This window comes from Lithobates pipiens, unplaced genomic scaffold (assembly GCF_037356315.1).
Source record: "Lithobates pipiens isolate NorthernLeopardFrog02 unplaced genomic scaffold, aLitPip1_a1.2 Scaffold_1, whole genome shotgun sequence".
In the NCBI taxonomy this organism is placed as follows: domain Eukaryota; kingdom Metazoa; phylum Chordata; class Amphibia; order Anura; family Ranidae; genus Lithobates; species Lithobates pipiens.
In genome coordinates this window covers 188,589,249-188,614,032 of record NW_027507685.1, presented here as the reverse complement: position 1 = coordinate 188,614,032, position 24,784 = coordinate 188,589,249, and the positions used below count along the sequence as shown (strand labels likewise).

Here is a 24,784-nt window from a genome sequence, read left to right as displayed (position 1 = left end):
AATCCTCTCAGTCTGTCCATTGGATTGAGGGTGATAAGAAGAGGAAAAATCCAAGACAATAGGATTTGCAAAAGTCTCTCCAAAAACGAGAAGTAAATTGAACACCCCTGTTGGAAACAATATGAGAACTCCATGGAGGCGGATGATTTCTTGAACAAAAATGGGAACTAAAGCAGGAGCAGAAGGGAGACCAGGAAGGGGAACAAAATGAGCCATCTTGGAGAACGAATCTATTACCACCCAAATTACCATATTATTATTCTCAGACAATGGAAGATCGGTGATATAATCCATGGCAATGTGAGACCAAGGCTCCTTGGGAATGGGCAAGGGCATGAGAAGACCAGCAGGAGCTTGTGTGGAGGATTTAGCATAGACATGACCAGCCTTAACGTAGTCCTTGACATCCGAGCGGAGAGTAGGCCACCAGTAGTGGCGACTGATAAGCCGGAAGGATCGGAGAAACCCAGCATGACCTGCCACCTTGGAATCATGTCCCCAGCGAAGGATTTTAGCTCTTAGCTCAGTGGGGACAAAGGTCTTGCCAAGAGGAATTTTTGATTCCAGGGTGGCTGAATGGGCAAGAATACATGAGGTCGGAATGATCGGCTCAGGTTCTGGGTTGGGCTCCTCATCCAAAGTATCAAATGACCTAGAGAGAACATCAGCCCGACTGTTGCAGGAACCAGGTTTGTATGTAATCATAAAATTAAAATGGGAGAAGAAAGGCTCCACCTGGCTTGTATGGGATTCAGACGTTTGGCATTCTGTAAGTACTGCAGATTTTTACCTGTGAAAATCGTTATGGGGTGATAGGACCCCTTCAAGAAATGACGCCACTCCTAACGCCAATTTAATTGCAAGAAGTTCACGATCGCCAATAGCATAATTTTTCTCTGCCTGAGAAATTTTTTTGGAGAAGAAAGCACATGGTTGATGTTTTTTCTCAAAGTACTGAAGAAGCACAGCTCCCACCCCCATTGAAGAAGCATCCACTTCAACAAAAAATTGATCCCCAGGATTAGGTCTCCTCGAGAGGTCCAGAAACAAAGGCCTGTTTCAAATTGTGAAATGCAGAGACAGCTTTATGCAACAACTCCTTGGCATTCGCACCCTTCTTAGTCAAGGAGATAATAGATGCAGCAATGGAACAGAAATTCCTAATGAACTGCCTTGAGGCTGGCAGGAAGAGGCCAGTTGGTAATGGCCGAGACCTTTCCAGGATCCATACGAGGACCCAAACTAGAGACAAAGCATCCCAAAAGCAGGACCCCTTCCCCAAGGCACCCCCCCATGTTGAGGGCACGCGGCCTGGTACGGCTCAGGAGGGGGGGGGCGCTCGCTCGCCCCCCTTTCCTGGCCGGCCGGGTAGCGTGCTCGGACAAGGGTCTGTTGTGGACTTGGGGGGGACCCCCACGTCGATTTTTTTCGGCGTTGGGGTTCCCCTTTTAAGTCCATACCAGGCGGCGGGGCCAGCGACGTCTCCTTCGCGGGCCCCGCCTACCTGGATACCCGCTCGAAATGAGCGGACTTTTCTCCGGGCGGGAAAAGTCCGCTCATTTCAAAAGTACGGCGGACTGGCACACACACGGGCGGATTGTCCGCTGAAATGCGAGTCCGACGGACAGTATTACGGAAATTCCGAAATACTTAGTCCGCCAGACTGCACGCTGAAAAAGTCCGCTGAAGCCCACACACGAGCAGACTGTCCGCTGAAATGTGTTTCGGCGGACTAAGTAGGCCAGACAGTCCGCCCGTGTGTACGCGGCTTTAAACACTATTTTCCATTCATCACCTTCCCGTATCCGGATGAGATTGTATGCGCTGCTGAGATCCAACTTGGTAAACATGGAGGCGCCTTTCAACCTGTCGAATAGTTCAAATATTAAGGGTAAGGGTTATCAAATTTTGATTGTCACCACATTTAAGCCTCGATAGTCAATGCAGGGTCTTAAGATACCATCTTTTTTGGCAATGAAAAAGAACACTGCTCCCGCAGGCGATGATGATTTGCGGATGAACCCCCTGTCTAGATTCTCAGTGACATACTCTGACATGGCCTGGGTTTCTGGAATGGACAGAGGGCAGGTATGGCCCCTGGGCAGAGTTGCTCTGGGAACAAGGTCTATAGCACAGTCAAAGGGCCTGTGAGGAGGAAGCATCTCAGCTGATTTTTTTAGAGAACACATCCCAGAAATCACTATATGCAGGGGTAAGAGCAGAAGATACAGATGTGGTTGCAACCGGGAGTCTCTCCTTTTGGGGCAACCTTGAGTAAGACGAGAAGAGCAAGACGAGAAACAGGAGGGACCCCAAGCCAGGATCTGCCGAGAAGTCCAGTCCACATGTGGAGCTGTAGCCAAGCAAAAATCGCACAAAACTAAATGCCTGAAAGTAAAAGTCCAACATAAGGCACTCATTCCACTATGTTGATGGCATAGGAGTGGCCAGACCGTCACATGGAAGAAAAATGGTGTACTGGACGAATATGTTCATGCAGGTAGACTTGATTGTAAACATCAGTGAATAGTAGATAAATACTTCTTACCGGAACAGTTGGACTCACACAGTCATATGACGGCTGAGTCTGGAAGGCTTGGGGTCACAGTCAAGGACCAAGGAGTGTGAGGAGAGAGGTCAGTTGAGCTAGTGGAGGAGCTCCAGGCGGATGTAGGCTCAAAGATGGATCCTTTCAGATGGAACATCAAAGGTCGAAGTAATCAAGCTCAAACCTTTGATGTTCCATCTGAAAGGATCCATCTTTGAGCCTACATCCGCCTGGAGCTCCTCCACTGTTCCGGTAAGAAGTATTTATCTACTATTCACTGATGTTTACAATCAAGTCTACCTGCATGAACATATTCGTCCAGTACACCATTTTTCTTCCATGTGACGGTCTGGCCACTCCTATGCCATCAACATAGTGGAATGAGTGCCTTATGTTGGACTTTTACTTTCAGGCATTTAGTTTTGTGCGATTTTTGTTTTGCTATTATTATTTTTATAATTTGTGTTGATTACACTTATTATTATTGAAGCGCTACACTGTTTTTATTATTTTATCTGTTGAACTTTGTTTGTTTTTAGTGTTGGCTGCTGTTTTGGCTGTTGTGGCCATCTTTTCACAAACTATAGCGCAGTGTTTTTCCCTTTTTATATGTAGCCAAGGAAGGCCCAATACGATGGGGGTTGAGGCCTTAGGTATGATAAGGAAGGATATCCACTCCTGGTGGAGTATTAGAAATGGAAACAGAGGCGCCATTCTAAGTGCAGTATGGTGGAGTATCCCTACTGACATCTTAACAGGGAGAGTCTGAAAGCGGATAGGGCCCCCTGGAAGAACAGTGCCATCAATTGCAGAGACCACCAGTGGCGTGGTGAGGGGCGAAAGGGTAAGCTTCATGGATGATGCAGTTCTCCAGTCCATAAAATTGCCAGCAGCCCTGGAATCCAGACATGCCAAGACCGATTGAGAGGAAGCGCCTACGTGAAGGAACACGGAAAGAGGTAGATGAGAAGGTGATATTTCTGGGTCCAATACTCCACCTTCCAGATGTATTAGACCCAAGCGTTTCCTGGGCAAGTCATAAAATTACCCCTGGCCCCAGAGTTCTGCACCTAACACATTCCTCGGGGATCAGACTGGTCCAGCCCAGCTGTATAGGTTCCTCAGCTGGCAGAAGATGCTCCACGGGATTAAGGTAGGGGAGCTCAGGCTGACTAGGGACCAGGGAGTGCTGCCATCTTTTTTTTTTCTAGGGACCTCTCCTGAAAGCGAATATTGATCTGGTTACACAAGGAGATGACATCGTCCAGACCGGTGGGGATTTTTCTTCCAGCTAATTCATCCTTCACTCGGTCAGAGGCCATGTAAAAAGTTGCAACTAAGGCATCATTGTTCCAGCTCAACTCAGCTGTTGGTATATGATACTGAAGGGCATACTGTCCCATTGAGGAAGACTCTTGGCGAAGATGTAAAAGGACACTGGCCACTATAGAAACCCGACCCGGTTCCTCAAAGATATTCCAAAAGAGCTTCAAGAAGTTGGACAGGCTAGAAACCACTCGATCATTCTTCTCCCATAGGGGAACAGCCCAGGCTAAAGCCTCACCAGAAAGGAGGGAAATAATATAGGCTACCTTTGCCCAATCTGAAAAGTAAATTGAGCTTTGGCGCTAAAACCTTTTTACGCGTTTCGTCAGAGCGACGTCATCTTCGTCGCTCTGACGAAACGCGTAGGGCGTGGCCTAGGACGTGCACCTTACACTGTTATTCAAGCAGCAACGCCGGCGCAATCAATTTCATAGCGATTTGTCTTTTCGGACTTTGTGAGTAACCTGATTTTAAATAAACACAAACGTTCATACAACAGTATTGCACTATGGCTGTACTTCTGTTTCCCTTTATGTATAAACGCTAAACGGACTATTTACGGAAGGAAGAGTGCAAAATATCCCCACAGCACAGCAGAGGCAGAGCCCAAAGAAAGCTGCACAGTGGCTCATACTGTGACTGTTCGGTTAACCCATTGAGGGTTTGGTGTCTGGTGAGCGCATATATATATCTCTTTTCTAACACAGAGTGGCGCACCGGAGAGGAATGCATTCAACCCTTTTACACCAGTCACCTTGCTTCACCTTCCTCATCTGATAAAAGTTCCATGCGTTTTTCCAGCAACTAGATGATGCGATTTTGAATATTTTTAGTTGGACATTATATGATTTTTTTGTTGTTTTTACTTGGTATTTTCACAATGCTTTTCTGATTGTCACTTTTGAGGTTTTTGAGCATAATTATTGGCTCGCATATGATTTTCCACTAAAGCACCTAATATTTTTAATTGTGACAGATTAACCATATTTTTCACTACACATGTGCATGTTTGTGTTGTAAGATAATAGACACACATTCTCATTTATATATATATTTTTTTCACGTAATTCGTTAAATATCACGTATATAGTGGAGTTTGGGAGACTTCCACATTAGGTCTCGTTTAACTCTTCAGAGTATCAGCATTTATATTTATAGTACACAAAAAGGTTTTAGCGCCAAAGCTCAATTTACTTTTCAGATTTCTAGCCTATTCCCATTTATAGGGATAGGTTTCAAGCACAGGCAGCTTTAACCCCTTATAGTTCACTTCATTTTAGTTATTTTTAACCTGTCTGGTGAACAGGTAAATTTGTCCATAGCGCAATCTTATTTTTCCCTATTACCTTTGCCCAATCACTCAAAGTTTTGAGGCTGGAGCTCAAATTGAATGGTGCACTGGCTGGCTGAGGAACACCCTGCAGTCTTTGGAGTCCCCACAGAAATGGCACATAGCTGGCAGTTGCAGCGAATGTGTGACTGCGACCGGAATAGGTACAGCTGCCAATTGTGATTGAGGTTCCTAAGGCAGCCTGAAGCTGCTCAAAGTGGGAAGCCAAATTCTGGAGAAATCTGATCACCCAAGTCTGATTAGATTTCTGGGTCTTGAGTCTGCGGACTATGCCCTGTAATGGATCATCAGCAGGTAGCGACACATTAGCCGGGTCCATGGCTGATCAAACTGTCAGGTCACCTGAGACCAGGTGACAGATGCACACCATTGGAGTCAGGAGTGCACCACTAAGGTAGTGGACCCTACGGCTGACTGCTGCGGATGGAGCTCTGGGTGGTTCAGGAAAGAAGGTCCACTGGAGCACCAACACGGATCCCACTGTGAGCTAAAGTATAAGATTCCCCAGGGCGCGGAGTCTAAGAGCCAGCAGGTGTTCACCAGAACCTCTAGTAGTGAGGATGGACTGCGCTGCAACTGGCTCCAGGTCGCGGCCCCCAGGGTCTCCCAGCTCATGCTCACGTAAGCCACATAATGTTACAAGCCCCATTAAAGCTCCTTCAGAGCCCACATTATCACAAATTATGGAAGCCATCCAACATTGCTAGGCAACCCTTACCACTCAGATTGTCTCGGTCCGGATGGACCTGACGTTTCTTAAGCAAGGTGTACACCATCTCTGTCATAGGATTACTAACGGTGAGCAGCGTATTGGTGGATGATATGTGCCCTGTGCAAGCCTCTGTCAATGATTTGTGCAAGAGTCAAGAGGACCGTTGTGGCAGAACAATTTAGGCTTTCTGGGGTTCCTGGAGGGGAGAAACCGTGAAACCCTTATGGAACACTGGCTCACGAATACTTCTGACGCTACTACTTTTTTGCCGTTATTTACTTATAGAGCGGGCGCACAGATTCCCCTTACTCCCACTACCCTCGGGCGCACCACCTCGCCCTCTACTTATTAAAGTGCTACATTTCCATTATAAGAAGGCGGTTATGAGAGCAGCTAGGGGAAAAGGGTGGGTCACCTATAATGATAATACCATCGCAATTTTCCCTGATTTCTCTATGTAAAAACAGAAGGCGACATTCCTCTCCATTAAGAAAGGGCTGCAAGACCTGCAACTTCCCTACATAATGCTTTATCCAGCATGGTTGTGGATTATCCATCAGGGAAAGGCACACTTCCTCAAGGATGCAGCACAATGGGTGGACTCCTTGGGTGTGTCTGCACACTCGCGTTACAACCAATGCACACGCCTCGCCGATTGCAATTTCCTGCCTAAGATTATCTTGATCCTCCCCTTCTGTGAATCGCTCTGCACTACTCACCTAATTGGATCGCAGCTTGCGGAACATAAAAGGTTGATCACTACTGCAGTCTCCATGGTATGATATTCCTTTGGCGCCTATTTCATACTCCATGATGCCTATGGGTATGGGGTTCCAGCTGGGGCCTGTATCCTGACCCTGGTCATGTTCGGGTAACTGTTTCTGTTTTCTCACCCGCAAGTTGTTTAAGAACTTATGGTTTATGGTCGCAACCATTTAGGTGGACTTTATCCTACGTTCAGGGTTCAGAACACCTACTTCCTCTCAGGAAACGGGCACACTTCTATGAACTCTGATCTTTACTTCGTTCCATAGATTTTCTATTGGATTGAAGTCAGGTTGTTGGCTGGGCAATTCTAGCAGCTTCATTTTCTTTCTTTGAAACCAATTGAGAGTTTCCTTGATTTTGTGTTTGGGATGATTGTCTTGCTGAAATGTCCACCCTAGTTTCATCTTCGTCATCCTGGTAGATGGCAGCATATTTTTATTAAGAATGTGTACTTTTCATTCATCCTTTGTCACATATCTGATTGAGGCCGAGCTGACGGGAGGGCTTTCCCTTACATCTCCTGTCCCATTTCTCCTGAACATAAAATGGGAAGGGTAAATGGGACTTTAAATGAGGCACGTGTAACCATGTGCCTCCATCCCTGTTTCTCCTAAAGGTGGTGACAGGATATAACAGGGCATAAAGTGGTACAGGTGTCTGGTTGTATATCTTGGACAGAAGGTACTTGCAGTAGGTGCCAAGCAGCGGGCAGGTTTATGGACTGGCAGATGCAGATACACGCGACAGGTGCAGAACAGCAGGCAGACTGGTGGACTGGCAGGTGCAGGCACACAGCAGCAGGTGCAGGACAGCAAACAGCAACCAAGCTGGTGAGAAGGAGGATGCAGGGTTTCAGGTGGTCAGGCAGGCAGAAGTCGGTATCAGACAAAGGTACAGAATCTGATCTAGAGTTAAGTCAAGGCTAAGCCATGGTCTTTATCAGGTGAGCAGAGAAGGCACTGGAATGGTAGGCAAAAGGCAGTGTCGGGTCACAAACCGGGTTAGCAATAAGGTATCAGGAATGAGCAGAGCCAAACAGGCCAGGTATACGCAGGAACAAGCACGGGAGAAGGACACAGATGGTAGACATTAAAGGATTTATTGCTCTACGAGCAAAGTAATATATATTATGGAATGTCCCTGTAATAAAATTTATATACAGAAGACAAAACGACAACTGAGGGTCTGGGTCAGGGAGCATCTGAGAGATATAAAAAGACCCCCAGTAAAGATGAAAAAGAGAGAAAAAAAGAGAACCCCTTAGCTCAACATTTTAAGGTCATGCAGGAAAATCCAGAGGGTTTGAGAATAAAGGGGATTTTTGCCCTTAATCTGCCCCCTAAAAGAAGGGATTTTGAAAGGGTCCTATTACGCAAAAAGAAAATTTCTGGATTTATAGCCTCAATACTTTAACACCAGATGGCTTAAACACCAAGTTGAATCTTAAAATGTTTCTTGAGGATTAACTTGCTACTGTACACAATTTCCTTTATTGTGCGTGAATTTGCCAATAATGGAAATATTCTATGGGCTAGTTGGATGTTTTTAACCATTTAGTTTTGGAGATATTTATGGACATTATTTATGAATGCCAACCTGAAAAAACTACTGTAATATGTCCTCTAAAGGGAAAAAACCTCCATTATCTACCCACTAGATTTATTATTATTATTAGTCATAAAGATCTTTGGGACATGCCTAATGTTATAGAGGGTTACATGATGTCTAACCACATAAGGGGGCTATTGATCCCATGAAACCTATGATATTATGGATAAACTTAAATACAAGGCTGTTCATTTGTTTTCAAAACTGCTGTGAGGACAAATCAACACTGGAGGGAGTCTTTGAACTTTCATAAATAGAGGGTATATAAGGAATATTTGATCAACCCCTTCTTGCTCTGAAGAAGTCTGCTGATTGGTGAACGAAATGCATCATTCAGTGATGTCATCAAGCCCGGAAATGGAACCAGTGTGTCCTTGTGTCAATCTACAGCAGTGATTGCAATGGAAAATAGCCAGCCAGTGTCCTGTCAGAATACTGCTACCCATCAGAAAATGTAACAGGAGTGACAGTCTGAGCAAAAAATGCTTACTGCGCTTGTGCCATGCATTCCAACATGGCCGATATGCGTTCCAATAGGTTTCCTAATCTGACAGAACATGAAGCCAGCAGCAGACATCTTCTTAAACCCAGGCAAGCAGGTAGAAAGTGACGATGGCCAACCACTTGCCGACCGATGCACGCCGATATACGTCAGCACAATGGCAGCAGTGGGCAAATGGGCGTACCTGTATGTCCCCTTTAATTGGCGGGGCTAGTGGGCAGGAGTCCGCCCACTGCGTACAGTGTGACCATGCCCGCAGGACCCGAATGTCTGCCGGTGTCCTGCGATCATGTCACGGAACCGCAGAATGGGGAGATGCCCATATAAACAAGGCATTTGCCCATTCTGCCTAGTGACATGACAGAGATCACTGCTCCCTGTCATCGGAAGCAGTGATTGCTGTCATGTCTGTGGTAGCCCAGCCCCCCACAGTTAGAATCACTCCCTAGGACACACTTAACCCCTTGATCCCCTTCCCTGTCAGTGGAATTTACACAGTAATCAGTGCATTTTTATAGCACTGATCGTTGTATGAATGACAATGGTGCCAAAATAGTGTCAAAAGTGTCCAATTTGTCCGCATTAATGTCGCAGTCATAATAAAAATCACAGATCGCTGCCATTACTAATAAAAAAAATAATAATAATATAAAAAATGGCATAAAAATATCCCCTATTTTGTAGACGCTTTAAAGAGGAAGTAAACCCTTCCAAACAACTTGGACCTATAGGTAAGCCTAGATTAAGGCTTACCTGTAGGTCCAAGCAATATCTCCTAAACCTATATGGTTTAGGAGATATTTGCCCGAAAATGGGCACCGCTGTCTACGGCGCATGCGCCGTAGACAGCGGCACGCATGCGCACTAAATGCGGCAAATCCAAGAATGGATTTGCCAAATTTGTCGACTCCCGTGCGCATACGCGGGAGTGACGTCATCGCGGCTTCGCCGAGTGGCAGCGGCGGAGCTGCGAGACGCGACTCCCGTGCGCATGCGCGGGAGTGACGTCATCGCGGCTTCGCCGCTGTCATTGGTCGGAGCTGCGAGACGCCACCAGCAAGATGGACGCGGCGGACTACAGGGATCAGCGGCGACTTCGCTGGCTCCTGTGTCAGGTAAGTGACACATAATGAGCTACTATGCGATGCATAGTAGTCCATTATGCTTTACCTTTGCAGGGAAAAAAAGAGGAAGTAAACCCATCAGGGTTTACTTCCTCTTTAACTTTTGCGCAAACCAATCAATATACGCTTATTGCGTTTTTTTTATTGTTGTCTTTTGTACTAAAAATATGTAGAATACATATCAGCCTAAACTGACTGGAAAAAAATGATATATATTTTTGGGGGATATTTATGATAGCAAAAAGTAAAAGATATTGCTTTTTTTTCAAAATTGACGCTCTTTTTTTGTTCATAGCGCAAAAGTAAAAACCACAAAGGTGATCAAATACCACCAAAAGAAAGCTCTATTTGTGGGGAAAAAAAGGAAGTCAATTGTTTTGGTGCAATGTCGCACGACTGCGCAATTGTCAGTTAAAGCAACGTAATGCCGAATCTCAAAAAGTTCTCTGATCAGGAAGGGGGTAAAATCTTCCAGGGCTGAAGTGGTTAAATAGTCTAACTGAAGACTTGTCTGGGTGTAAAAACTCACCTTATATACTGAAATAGACTATTTCAACACAACAGAGTGAAATTTCAGTATAAAATCAGTTTGCCACTGAGTAGTGAGGGGTGTGCCAAGATGGCCGTCGTCAGCTTTTGCCTTGATTAGCCATTAAGATGCATCTTCTATCTGTTGCATTTTAGCTACCTCAGATTTAGAAATTGGATTTTTCAATAATCGTGGTTTACTGGTAACGCATGAAGTCCTAGTCACTTTGGACATTTAACATACTTAAAGTGAGGGGAAAAAGGTATTTGATCCCCCTGCTGATTTTGTACGTTTGCACACTGACAAAGAAGTGAACAGTCTCTAATTTTAATGGTATGTTTATTTAAACAGTGAAAGACAGAATAACAACAAAAATATCCAAAAAAACACATAAAAAAAAAAAGAGTGAAATAAGTATTTGACCCCCTATCAGTCAGAAAGTTTTTTGGCCCCCAGGTGTCTTCTATAAAGGTAATGAGCTAAGATTGGGAGTACTCTCTTAAAGGGAATGAATGCCCTAATGCTCATAATCTCAGCTTGTTTTCTGTATAAAAGACACCTGTCCACAGAAGCAATCAGATTCCATTCTCTCCCCCATGGCCAAGACCAAAGAGCTGACCAAGGATGTATGGGACAAGATTGTAGACCTACACAAGGCTGTAATGGGCTACAAGACCATTGCCAAGCAGCTTGGTGAGAGGGTGACAACAGTTGGTGCAATTATTCGCAAATGGAATAAACACAAAATAACTGTCAATTTCCCTCGGTCTGGGGCTCCATGCAACAGGATCAGCCCAGAACTAGAAGAGGGAATCTTGTTAGTGATCTCAAGGCAGCTGGGACAGCAGTCTCCTAGAAAACAATTGGTAACACACTACACTGTAAAGGACTGAAATTCTGCAGCGCCCGCAAGGTTCCCCTGCTCAAGAAAGCACATGTACAGGCCCATCTGAAGTTTTGTAATGAACATCTGAATGATTCAGAGGAGAACTGGGTGAAAGTGCTGTGGTCAGATGAGACCAAAATCGAGTTTTTTGGCATAAACTCAACTCGTCGTGTTTGGAGGAGGAGGAATGCTGCCTATGACCCCAAGAACACCATCTCAAACATGGAGGTGGAAACATTATGCTTTTGGGGTGTTTTTCCGCTTAGGGGACAGGAAACCTTCAAAAGGGACGATGGATGGGGCCATGTACCGTCAAATCTTGGGTGACAAGTTCCTTCCCTCAGCTAGGGCATTGAAAATGGGTCATTGATGGGTATTCCAGCATGACAATGACCCAAAACACACGACCAAGGCAACAAAGGAGTCACTCAAGAAGAAGCACATTAAGGTCCTGGAGTGGCCTAGTCAGTCTCCAGACCTTAATCCCATAGAAAATATGTGGAGGGAGCTGAAGGTTCGAGTTACCAAACGTCAGCCTCTAAATCTTAATGACTTGAAGAGGATCTGCAAAGAGGAGTGGGACAAAATCCCTCCTGAGATGTGTACAAACCTGGTGGCCAACTACAATAAACGTCTGACCTCAGTGATTGCCAACAAGGGTTTTGCCACCAAGTACTAAGTCATGTTTTGCGAAGGGGTCAAATATGTAAGGGTTGCATGGGTTGTTACGGTGAAAATTTCATGTCAATAGCTCCTTTAGAAATATATCAATACTTATTTTACCTGGGTCATGGGTTATCGAGTCCCATATACTGCTGGCAGGGGAAGACAAATGCTTCAAGTGATTGTAAAAAGATATATATATATATATATTTTTTCTTTTACGTGTTATACTTACCTGCTGGGTGCAACTGTTTTCTGGGGTCCCCCACCAGCATCCTCCCCCTGCTAAATTTCCCCATAATAAGCTGCTTGCTATGGGGGCACTCGTGGGGCTGGAATGAACAGGAGGTACTGGGGTGTACAGGGATCTGTTGTGTACAGAGGCATTAGTGGGGTGTATGGGGATCTGTTAAAGTGGTTGTATAGTCTTTTTTACAACTTTTACCTACAGGTAAGCCTATAATAAGGCTTACCTGTAGGTAAAAGAAATATCTCCTAAATCTGTACGGTTTAGGAGATATTCCCCTCTCAATGCGCCGCTGACTGCAGCAGCACATGCGCACAGGGGATTCTCGGCTGAAAGTCCGGCAGACGCCGGACCCTGTCAGGAAAGAAATATCCCGTGCACATGCACTGTGAGTGGCCGCAGCCACGATACCCGGAAGACACGCCAAGGGAACATGTCAGCTCCCTTGGCATGCATCGGGCGAGATGTGGGGGCCTCGTTCTAAGGTAAGTATTTCATAATGAGCTAGTATACGGTGCATACTAGCTCATTATGCCTTTTCCCTTGCAGGTATGAAAATAAAAAACCTCTGCGGGTTTACTACCGCTTTAAGGTGTACAAAGGAGGTAGTTGAGTGTGCAGGGATCTAGTGTGCAGGAGGTAGTGGGGTGTACAGGGATCTATTGGGGGTGTACAGAGGGGATAGTGGGGTGCACAGGGATCTATTGGGGTGCACAGATGGGATAGTAAGGTGTACATGGATCTATTGGGGTGTACAGAGGGAGTAGTGGGGTGAATGGGATCTATTGGGGTGCACATGGATCTACTGGGGTGCACAGAGGGGGTAGTGGGGTGTACAGGGATCTATTGGGTTACACAGAGTGGGTAGTGGGCTGTACAGGGTCTATTCTGGGTGTACAGAGGGGGTAGTGGGGTGTACATGGATCTATTGGGGTGCCCAGGGGGTTAGTGGGGTGCACAGAGGGGGTAGTGGGGTGTACAGGGATCTATTGGGGTGCACAGAGTGGGTAGTGAGGTGTACAGGATCTATTCTGGGTGAACTGAGGGGATAGTGGGGTGTACAGGCATCTATTGGGGTGCACAGAGTGGGTATTGGGGTGTATAGGGATATATTAGGGTGTACAGAGGGGGTAGTTGGTGCACATGGATCTACTGGGGTACACAGAAGGGTTAGTGGGGGTTCAAAAGGGGTTAGTGGGGTGTACAAGGATCTATTGGTGTGTACAGAGTGGGTAGTGGGGTGTACATGGATCTATTTGGGGTGTAGAGAGGGGGTAGTGGGGTGTAAAGAGGAGGTAGTGAGGTCTACAGGGATTTAGTGGGGTGTATAGGGGGTGGTGGGGTAAACATGTCACACTTTAAAATTGCGCATGCTTGTGGAATGGTGCCAAACTTCGGTACTTAAAAATCCCTATAGACTATGCTTTAAAAATGTTTACAGCTTACCAGTTGGGTCTTGCACTAGAATTATTGCTTTCACTCTAACGCTTATGGTGATACCTCACATGCGTGGTTTGAATGCCGTTTACATATGCGGACACGACCTACATCTGCGTCCGCTTTTGTGTGTGAGCACAAGGAGACTGGGGTGCTTTCATTTTTTTTTCTTTTAATTGTTTATTTTATTAAAAAATAAATATTTTTTCACTTTTTCTATTTTATTTATTTATTAATTTTTTTATCACTTGTATTCCTATTACAATGAATGTAAACATCCCTTGTAATAGGAATAGAGCATGACAGGTGCTCTTTACAGCGAGTTCTGGGGTCCATAAGTCCCCAGATCTCTCCTCTATGTTGAAAAAGCCAGAGGAGCAAAAAAATATATAATAATCGCTGCTTCCCAGCCAAAAAGACATCAGTGTTTACATCTGCCGAGGCCAATCGCAGGGGCGAGACGGCAGAAGCATCGGAGGGCAGTGGGAGGGGGGGGTGACTTTCCCTCCCGTCGCTTGTAAAAACAATCAAGTTGTTTTTACTGTGCAGGGAATCGCTGGCAGAAAAAAACAATATCTGAATGATGCCTGTAACTGCAGGCATCATTCAGACATATCAATAAATAGAATTGCGCTAATTACTCAAAGTTAGGAATAATAAGATGCATAAAATGTCCATAGGTGAATCTGCACGCCTTGTGACAAATAGAAGCACTTCTTAGTGGCAGTGACCACCATCCATCACCTTGTGCCACAGTGCCTCCACCAAGCTGTACAAAACTGCTTACTAGTGTAAAATCCTTGGTATGTTTATTAATGGAATTACCTTAATAAACACAGGGAAGGGAATATCACCACTCCAGGTAGGTCAGCCAAAAGTGAATACAAAGTAAGAGAAACAGATTTTTTTGGTTGCGCTGCTGGGTTATATGTATCAGGGGTGGGGGAAGGGGAAACAAGCAAAAAGGGGGGGGGGGGGGGGAAGAGGGGGAAGGGGGGGATGGGGAGATAGGGGGTATATACTGTGACTATGGTATACAGCAGTATTTGGACTTCCAATGTATTTTTTTAGAAGGTAGATCCACAAAATTCTGCAGTTATTAATAGGCAATGGTAGATAATAGTCAATAGTAAATTATGCAGTTATTAATAGTAAATAGTAAATTGTAGCAACAGGGAAGAGAGGGTTTCTTAGCACAAGCAGGGAGGCAGCATGTTCAAGGCCAAAAGTGAAACCTCTCCTCCAGTTTAGAAGCCACAGGTGCTGGCAATGCATATAGCAATGGAAAATAGGAAGAAGTTCTGGACAGCCGCATTCCAAAAATTGCCTTTTATTCAAAAAAACAGGATCAAAAATACATGTCACAGCAGAACAGACAGAAGCACTGACGCGTTTCACACTATACACAGTGCTTAATCATAGCTATGATTAAGCACTGTGTATAGTGTGAAGCTGTAGCATGATTCTATTTATTGATATTGCTGTTTATTGTGATTTTGTTACCCAGGAGAATAGCTGCTTAGTTTTTTTTGATAGATGAATTGCGCAGTTTTTTTTTTTCTTCTTTTTAGACCATTTTGGTTGCATGTCTGGGTGACTGAAAAAAATGGCCTGGGAGTAAAGAGAAACATACAGGTTTGCACTCAAATAGTTAAAGAAAAACCCAGAGTTTTATTGAAAATCTCAACCAAAGCAATATTGCATTGGACAACATGAAACAAACTGACTGCTAGAGCTGTGACATTAGAATACTATACTATTTTGGTTCTATTTTGCCGCAAGAAGATAAATTAGTTATCAGGTTTGTTGACATGCACATATATAGTTCTATCTGGTAAAAATAATCCACATTTCCATATTATCTATCGCATCTTAAACACCAGTCATGCCAGGCTCCTTAACCTCACCGGACAGTTGTAGCCTCTGCACCCCATAAAGTAATGCCCCAGGAGACTGGCGTTCCCACCCAGCAGATGAAGGCTTCAAAACATCCTTCGCAACCGAATATTTACAGTTATTTTGTCATTGCTTCAGTGAGTAGATTAGAAATGAGTGACATGTGACATGATCTAGTCTGATAATTCACCTCCCATCTATCATTTCATGTCTGAATCATATATACATATCCCTTTTATCATCTCAAGTTTTATTGTAAAGCTGTCTAGACCCAGTGCCATCAGCTGCAGAAGACAGAAGAGCCTCCAAGAAGAGTCAGCCAAAGTTCTTACAGCCTAAGATCCGCACCTACTGCATTGACCAGGATATCAGGTACCTACCTACACATAGGGCTCAACACTTTTTATCTATTTCAACCTGATTAATATTTGTATTTTGTATTTGTATATTTGTATTTTGTATTTGTATATTTGTATTTTGTTGTACTTATTGTGAGTTTTCTTGAGTAATTTGATAGTAAACTTAATTTCCAAACTACTCATTTACTAGCTGTGTAATACTTTTAAAAGTTAGTATAATTAATTATTCCATAATAGAGCCACTGAGAACATATGATAAAACCTGATTAATATTTGTATTTTGTATTTGTATTTTGTTGTACTTATTATGAGTTTTCTTGAGTAATTTGATAGTAAACTCAATTTCCAAACTACTCATTTACTAGCATTTACTAGCTGTGTAATAATTTTAAAAGTTACTATAATGAATTATATATATTAATAGAGCCACTGAGAACATATGATAAAAAAACAATAGAGATCAAACTCGCTCAGCAAGGGGTCACTCAGCCTTTGAGTATACAGTGGACGGTAGTTCTGATGTAATGTTTCTTACACCAGCACTGACAGATCCTCCCGTATGGTCCTCCACATTGGAATATGTTCACCAGATAAGAAGAAAAGGAGGCTCCATTGTGCAGTATCTCCGTTTTAAAAGATTTATTTACATCCACATGCAAAAAAACATTTTAAAACAGCCACTGCTCAAGCCAGCCAGCTGGTGCCTGGTGACGTCAAAGACTGATGAAGCACCAGTCTTTGACGTCATCACGTACCAGCTGGCTGGCTTGTGCCGCAGCGGTTTTAAATCATATTTTTGCTTGTGGATGTCAGTACCCTTTAAGCTTGCAATAAATCTTTTAAACTGAGGTAGTGGACCATGAAGCCTCTTTTTCTTCTTATCTGGTAAACACATTCCAATGTGGAGGACCATACGTGAGGATCTGTCAGTGCTGGTGTAAGAAACATTACATCAGAACTACCGTCCACTGTATCAGGAGGGATACCGACTCTAGAGGTGTCCCAGGAGAAATACTCACAGGCTGATAAAACCCATTGCTGAGCTAGTTTGATCTCTATAATTTGAGATCCACCTGATCCGGTAGGTGGCCTCTCTTACTAAAGAGATCCAACAGAAGTTTCAAGCTATATCCAGATGGTTCAATATCACTAAATAATTATTGAAGCACCAAATGGACTTGAATACACACAGTATTTAATTTTGTATTCGTTTTTGGTTTGCGCAATTTGATTAATTTCCACAAATTTATGAGCTGAATATTCAGGCTATTTAAGTTGCGGCACCTGACACACTGTTATATACACAATTTTTTGATTTTTTAGCAACTTAAATCACATAAATTATTACTGATTTATTCAGTAATTTTTTCACACATTCTTTTTATATTCATTTTTTATTTTTAAGATTTGGGGCAGCGCAGATTTTTCTACTTTATACCCAGAAAAATAATAGCACTAATATAAATATGTCCCCTTGATTCAAAACCTAATCCCTTTAGGAAATCCTATTTAATTCTTTAAGGGTATTTGATACTCTGCACTGCCAGTTTGTCTCTGAGAGCATTGTATTTTATAAAAGAAGCCTTGGACTATCATTTTATAACCCAAGCCTTTTGCTAACTGAATAAAGTCCAAAATAGTAAAGAAAAAAATTCTCAGATAGAATGATGGTACATCAGTAAGAACGTGAAGATCTGGGTTCAGTTTAAGAGGGTTCTTCCTGTATGAAGTTTAGATGTTCTTTCTCTGTTTGTAAAGGTTTCCATTCACCATCCACAAACGTATTAGTGCTGCCAATCCCTATTTCATGGAATATTAATGTTCCTCCAGAGGTTGTTAGGGGTTTCTTGAACTGTGGTTGATTGGCGGCACCTTCATAGTTCCAGTACCAACACCACTTGGCAAAGCCATCATCAATTGTATTTTTAGTGACTGGTAAAGCTGGCTATACACCAGTAGAATTTAGTTAGAGAATGTTTGTTTGTTTTCAGAAAATTTTCTACCATATCTAATGGTTACTGGAGTCAAATCCATGCTCACTTTCAGTGGCAGTGATGAGGAAATTCAAAGGAGCATGCTGGAAAGTTTTTCTTGAAATTCTGAATGTAAATTGTGGTTTTTTTTTTCTTCAAGAAAAATCATACGTATTGTAATGAAACCTATTTGGTATACGGTATCTGGGATTTCATTCAAATAGCAGATCTGAATGAAATTTTAAAGGGCTTTCGAACAAATTTAGTTGACTCAATGGTGGCAAGAGAGAACCTTCTAACAAGTCATTTTTTCTACAAGTGTTCACATGAAAATCCAATCATGTATGGCCAGCTTAAGGGTGGCATTTTGACCACCACTGTAAGGATTGCATTCTTTGTATTGATCAACTGAGTAAGAGGATATTTTGCCACTGATCCTCGATTTATTAATTTTAGTAAGGGTTCCCCAAAACCTGAAAATTATTTTAGGAGTTCCTCTGGGATAAAATTGTTGAGAAAGGCTGTACTAATGGGTTAAGTGGCTTCACTCTAAAAGGATCCAAGTGTCTTTGCCTGTATGACTGTAGAATGGACATTAAAGTTGCTTTGGGAGGAGCAACTGATAGAAGTGGTTCTATGTAGCCTGACATGCTGGGAACTTTTATTTATTGGTGCTACAGAAATTAAGAAAACAAACTGCTATTCCAACAAATGAGTGATTTGGCTGCATTTGACATAAGCAAGTAACTTTATAGTAACATCAGGTTAAAGGTCTTTTGTCCTTTCTCCAATCTTGGTAATTGTTTAAGCCGAACCTTTGTCTTGTTTAAGAAGAACCTGAACCTAAACACAAATGCTTCTCTGGTTTCACATGGAGGAAATTTTGAGATCACTACATAAAATTCGAAAACCAATATTCAATCCCCAAATTTATATAAATATACGTATATTGCAGACTAATAGTCTTTAGATGTGATGGCTGCCAATTTACGCAGCACTTTACACATATGAATTGTATTCATACAGTGCCTGGCTTTTTACCTATTTTGTTACATTAAAGTCTTTAGTTCAATGTTTTTTTTAATCTGAATTATATGTGATGGATCAGAACACAATAGTCTAAGTTGGTAAAGTAAAATTAAAAAAATATATACATAAAATTTATTCAGAAATTAAAAACTGATAATTGGCATGTGCGTATGTATTCACCCCCTTTGTTATGAAGCCAATAAAAAAACTCTGGTGCAACCAATTACCTTCAGAAGTCACATAATTAGTGAAATGATGTCCACCTGTGTGCAATTTAAGTGTCACGTGATCTGTCATTACATATACACACATTTTTGAAAGGCCCCCGAGGCTGCAACACCTAAGCAAGAGGCACCACTAACCAAACACCACGAAGACCAAGGAACTCTCCAAACAAGTAAGGCACATGTTGTTGAGAAGTACAAGTCAGGGTTGGGTTATAAAAAAAAAAATCTAAATCTTTCATGATCCCTAGAAGCACCATCACATCTATCATAACCAAATGGAAAGAACATGGCACAACAGCAAACCTGCCAAGAGACGGCCGCACACCAAAACTCACAGATCGGGCAAGGAGGGCATTAATCAGAGAGGCAGCACAGAGACCGAAGGTAACCCTGGAGGAGCTGCAGAGTTCCACAGCAGAGACTGGAGTATCTGTATATAGGACGACAATAAGCCGTACGCTCCATAGAGTTGGGCTTTATGGCAAAGTGGCCAGAAGAAAGCCATTACTTTCAGCAAAAAACAAAATGGCACATTTTCAGTTTGAGAAAAGGCAGGTGGGAGACTTCTAAATTGTATGCAGGAAGGTGCTCTGGTCTGATGAGACAAAAATTGAACTTTTTGTCTATCAAAGAAAACACTATGTCTGGCGCAAACCCAACACATCACATCACCCAAAGAACAGCATCCCCACAGTGAAACATGGTGGTGGCAGCATCAAGCTGTGGGGATGTTTTTCAGCAGTCGGGACTGGTAAACTGGTCAGAGTTGACGGAAAGATGGATGGTGCTGTGTGTGATTTGAGGCTAGGACAGAGGTTCACCTTCCAGCAGGACAATTACCCCAAACACACTGCTAAAGCAACACTTGAGTGGTTTAAGGGGAAACATGTAAATGTGTTGGAATGGCCTAGTTAAAGCCCAGACCTCAATCCAATAGAAAAACTGTGGTCAGACTTAAAGATTGCTGTTCACAAGCGCAAACCATCCAACTTGAAGGAGCTGGAGCAGTTTTGCAAGGAGGAATGGACAAAAATCCAAGTGGTAAGATGTTACAAGCTCATAGAGACTTATCCAAAGTGACTTGGAGCTGTGATAGCCACAAAAGGTGCCTCTACAAAGTATTGACTTAAGGGGGTGAATAGTTATGCACATTGACTTTTTCTGATATTTTGTCCTTTTTGTTTGCTTCACAATAAAAAAAATCTTCAAAGTTGTGGGTATGTTCTGTAAATTAAATGGTGCAAATCCTCAAACAATCCATGTTAATTCCAGGTTGTGAGGCAACAAAACACAAAAAATGCCTAAGAGGGTGAATACTTTTGCAAGGCACTGTATATGTAAATATGCATTTATATCAATCCCTGCCCTCAAGAAACTTACAATCTAGGGTCCCTAAAGCCTGGTACACACTATTCGTTTTCTTTTTGTTCAACCCAGTGGGCTGAACTAAAAAAAAATAAATGGAAGAGCTGCTGTGCTAACTATGCAATGTTAGTACAGCGATCTTTCCCGCTGAGATATTGTGTTCTCACAGGACGGCCCCCCTGCCAGAACACCCCTGGTCAGTACTCTCAGCCATTAGTTAAAAGCACTGATCGGATGCCGATCGGCAGACCTTTTTTGGTCAAGCCCCTTCAACAGAAGCCAGCCGAACGGTTGTATACGCGGGCTGAATGTCGGCTGGTTTCTATTGAATCGCCCGATATTTGGCCCATTTGTGCTAGGCTTAACTCCCATACATACATACACATACTAGGGCCAATTTAGAAAGGAGCCAATTAACCTGCCAGCATACCTTTGAAGTGCGGGAGGACACCGAATTACATGGAGGAAACCCACAAAAAGCACAGGGAGAACATGCAAATGTAGAAATAAACCAACCTTTCTCAACCTCCTAACTCTGGAGAAACCGTTGAAAAAAATCTCAGGTCTCAGGGATTTCCTGCTATAATGAATTAACCCGTTCACTGCCAGTTCTGTACGCCTTACGGACGTACAGAAGTGCCTGCAGGTGGCCAGGTCAGTACGGCTTATGGACCTCATTTCAATTTTATAACTCTGACCAGTGGATTACAACCAGCTGATCAGCATTATTAACCCCTAATGTGACCGCCCACCCACGCCGCCGCCTCCCTGTCCCCTGCCTCTCCACCCCCTGCCGCACCCTTCCATCTAAAACTGCCCCTCACTCTCCTGTCTTATCCCCTTCACCCCCAGCATTGATTACCCCCCTCCACCGGATTCCGAACCCCCCCCCCTGCAAACCTGCTCTGTGCACAGATCTCCGTGATCTGTCAGCCTGGGGATCGTGGCGGTGGGGAGAAAGGTGGGGGTGAAGTTGGGGCTTGGGAGGCTTTAGTAAGCATATGTTTACTAAACACCCCCCTGTAGAAGAAAGGGCGCATGCAGCGATCACTACTGATCACTGCTATGTCCCCACTGACACTGACAACTGATATATTGTAATCACAAGTTTGTCAGAAACCATGAATTAGACCTAGACAGAAGTACAGTTAAATCACACTTGTTTAATAATAAAAGTAAATCGAACATAAAGTTAAAACATAGCCAAAGTTCGGTAACCGGAACAGATATGTCAGGTCACCTTGAGGCTAGGTGACAAATGAACACCGTTGAGATCAGGAGTGCACCGCAAGGTAGTGGATCCTACGGCTGACTGCTGCGAATGGGAGTCAAGGTGGTAAGGAAGGCAGGATTATGACCAAGGCGAAGGCAGAGATTCTGGGCTGGATGGCTTAAGTAGGCAGGACTGACGAGCAGGATATCAACAGGTGAGTCACTGTGGAGAGATAAGAGCTGGCAATTATCCGTCAGATAGGTGGCCAGTTCAGAGAAGGAAGGGCTGAGCCCATCCCTGACAGAGTGTTGCAATGTATCAGACTGTCATTTTCTGAATGAATGGAATCTCATTCATTCAAGTAAAGTAATACAGAGAAAAGGGACTATCTTCAGCCCCCTTTCTCTGTCTAATGTAATAATTGTAAAAAAAAAAAAAAAATTCGTAAAAAGTAAAATAAAACACAGTAAGACCCTCCAGGAGGTCCACCCGCACTCACCCCTCCATGGTGACGGTCAACCCCCCCCGCACTCACCCATTAACGGATACCTGCTCCTCCCGGCCAACCCGATCCGTCCCGATTGGCCAGGAGAAGCCGGAAGATAATATCTAATATTAATTCGCTATTGTCACAACTCACAAGTGGGTGGGTTCGAGGTGCAATGCTATGCGCCCAGGCCCAAAAAATTTTAAGCCAAATAGAGCCCCAGGCTCTAATCATGTGGCTTGAAAAAAAAGAAAAAACTCATACAAAGCTATGAGTCTGGTGCCCTGCAGGGGAGCGGCGCCCCTAATGGACCGCCCGCTTCTGGTAAGACCCCTTTCACAAGGAGCGGACTCTGAAAAAGCAGATCCACCTGCTCAGAGGGGGATATATCTGCTGATCCCCATTGAGCAGGCGGATGACAGGTCCATGTCCACTCCTCTGATGCAGAGTGGACACGGACACAGCTCGCTATTCTCTATGGGATGGTTGGATGGAAACGGACCGCCTGTCTATTTCCATCGGATACCATCTGATTCCCCATCCTTCTGTTTTTAGAGGACTGGATCAGATCCAGGCAGGTGTAAACGGACACGTCCAGTTACATCAGTCTCTCCATAGAGACCAATGGGTTGTCCGAATGGGCCCGTCTAAAAAAAATGGACAGGCAGACCCGATCGGTGTGCTTGTGTGAAAGGGGCCTAAGGCCTTGTTCACACAGGGCATACACAGAGTACCTTTACAGAGATGCACGAGTGTTCCATGCATCTCTGTGTAGACGGTCCCATTGATGTCATTTTGGATGTAGCAACTGCACGAACAGAGCTGTTGCTCCCAGCTTTACATCCATGTAGGTCCGCCTGCATGTCCCTGAGCTCACACCGTCTGCGTTCAAGGTCATGTACCCACTCCCACATGGATGCCAGATTGGGAACAGCAGCTATGCCTGTGCAGCCGTTGCATCCCAATTGACATAAATGAGACAGCCTGTACGGGGATGCATGGAACACCTGTGCATCCCTGTGCGGGTAAACATGGACCCCCATGGGCATACACTTTAGTATGCCACACATGAACGAGGCTTTAGTACTAATTTAGCAGGAATTTTGTAAGTTACGTTGCCCAAAAAATCAGTAGAACTTTTTTTATTCTACTGACCATGTGCTTTTAGGAAATCTCTACTTTTGAGGGGTCTTTTCAAATTCTGAAAGCTAAAAACCTCCAGATTTTTTGAGAAATTTTTGGGTACGTTCGATTTTCACAATTTTTCAAAATTTAAAATTTACAAATATTTGTTATTTATTAACTCAATGCAAGTTAAGCTTTTATATTTAGTAGGGATTTAGCAGGAATTTTGAAAAATTAGCTGTGTTTTTATCGGGTAATAATGGTTTTAGTGTATTTTTTACGAATAAATTGGTTCGATAATCATTTGCACAAATATCACAGGGTCTAAAAAATCAGTAGCACCTTCTTTTTATTCTAGCGGTCATATGGTTTCAGAAAATATATGGTTTTGGGGGTCTTTTGCAAATTTTGAAAGCCATAAGGGAAAAATTAAAACCTTCCGATTTTTAGAGAAATTTTGATATCTACACTTTTGTGAAATTTTCATAATTTCGCAAAAAGGTGCAATTTAAAAGTTACAAATATTTGTTATTTATTCACTCAATACAGGTTAAGCTTTTATATTTACTAGAAATTTTCTTTCACAAATGCTGAAAGCTAGAAGTGAAAAATAAAAAACAAAGGAAAAATTGCAAAAATGGTCTGGCCACCTGAGTGTACAAAATGGAACACAGGGCCTGGCAGCGAAAGGGTCAATCAGATATTACTAGGAGAATGCCACTTGCATTGTACGTTGGTAGCCAGTGTGAAAGCCCCCATTACAGTGGTTGCCACAGTTCCCACCTTATCGACAGCTAAAAAGATTATTGGTGCCATACCGATGATTGTAGCAAATGGCTTTGGCCCCACAACTATATTAGTTGCAATCAGATAACTGATTTCCACCACATTTTTTGTAGTTTTGGGCACTCAAAGTTGTGAAATGATTTCAGCCATGAGAACCATCCCCATAATTAAGCTCATAGGGGTGGAGTGAAACACGTTGGGAGCGTGGCCTGGCGGGAGTCCAGGCTGAGACTGCCCATTGCTTCCAATACCAGTGGGTCTACATTGATGTACAGCTTCAAGGGATCCATCCTTTGCTCAACAGTTGTCTGGACATGAGACAAGCTCCTTCCCTGGCCTGCACTTACAGTGGTGGACATGGGATTGCTTTCCCTTGTAGCCTGAGCGGCACACATTTTTCCATTACCAGAAACCAAACATTGCCAGGTTAGTCAAAGGGCTATAGTGGGCGAGGATTGAGATTTCCAATGCATGGTTATTTATTTTTTGGCATAAAACAGAGCTATACGTATAAAGGTTTGTACATTTTTTCAACAGTCCTCCATCATCAATATATCCTAACAGGCATCACAGGGGATTAAATATATTAGGTATCTGAGTTAGAGCTAATAAAGGCCGTGGCC

General features: G+C 43.4%; 1 protein-coding gene across 5 annotated transcripts in view; it reads left to right on the top strand.

The window, feature by feature from the left end:
- Nucleotides 1-24,784, top strand: part of LOC143980810 (uncharacterized) — a 79,853-nt gene that overhangs the window by 6,951 nt on the left and 48,118 nt on the right. For 2 of the 5 annotated variants that reach the window (XM_077479030.1, XM_077479029.1), the window contains exon 2: nt 15,859-15,969. The exons of 1 other annotated variant lie outside the window; for it this stretch is intronic. The gene's annotated coding sequence lies outside the window, so the exon portion shown is untranslated. Of the gene's footprint in view, nt 1-15,845; nt 15,970-24,784 lie in introns of all 5 variants that reach the window. 2 more of the 5 variants (XM_077479032.1, XM_077479031.1) reach the window with 1 other exon arrangement.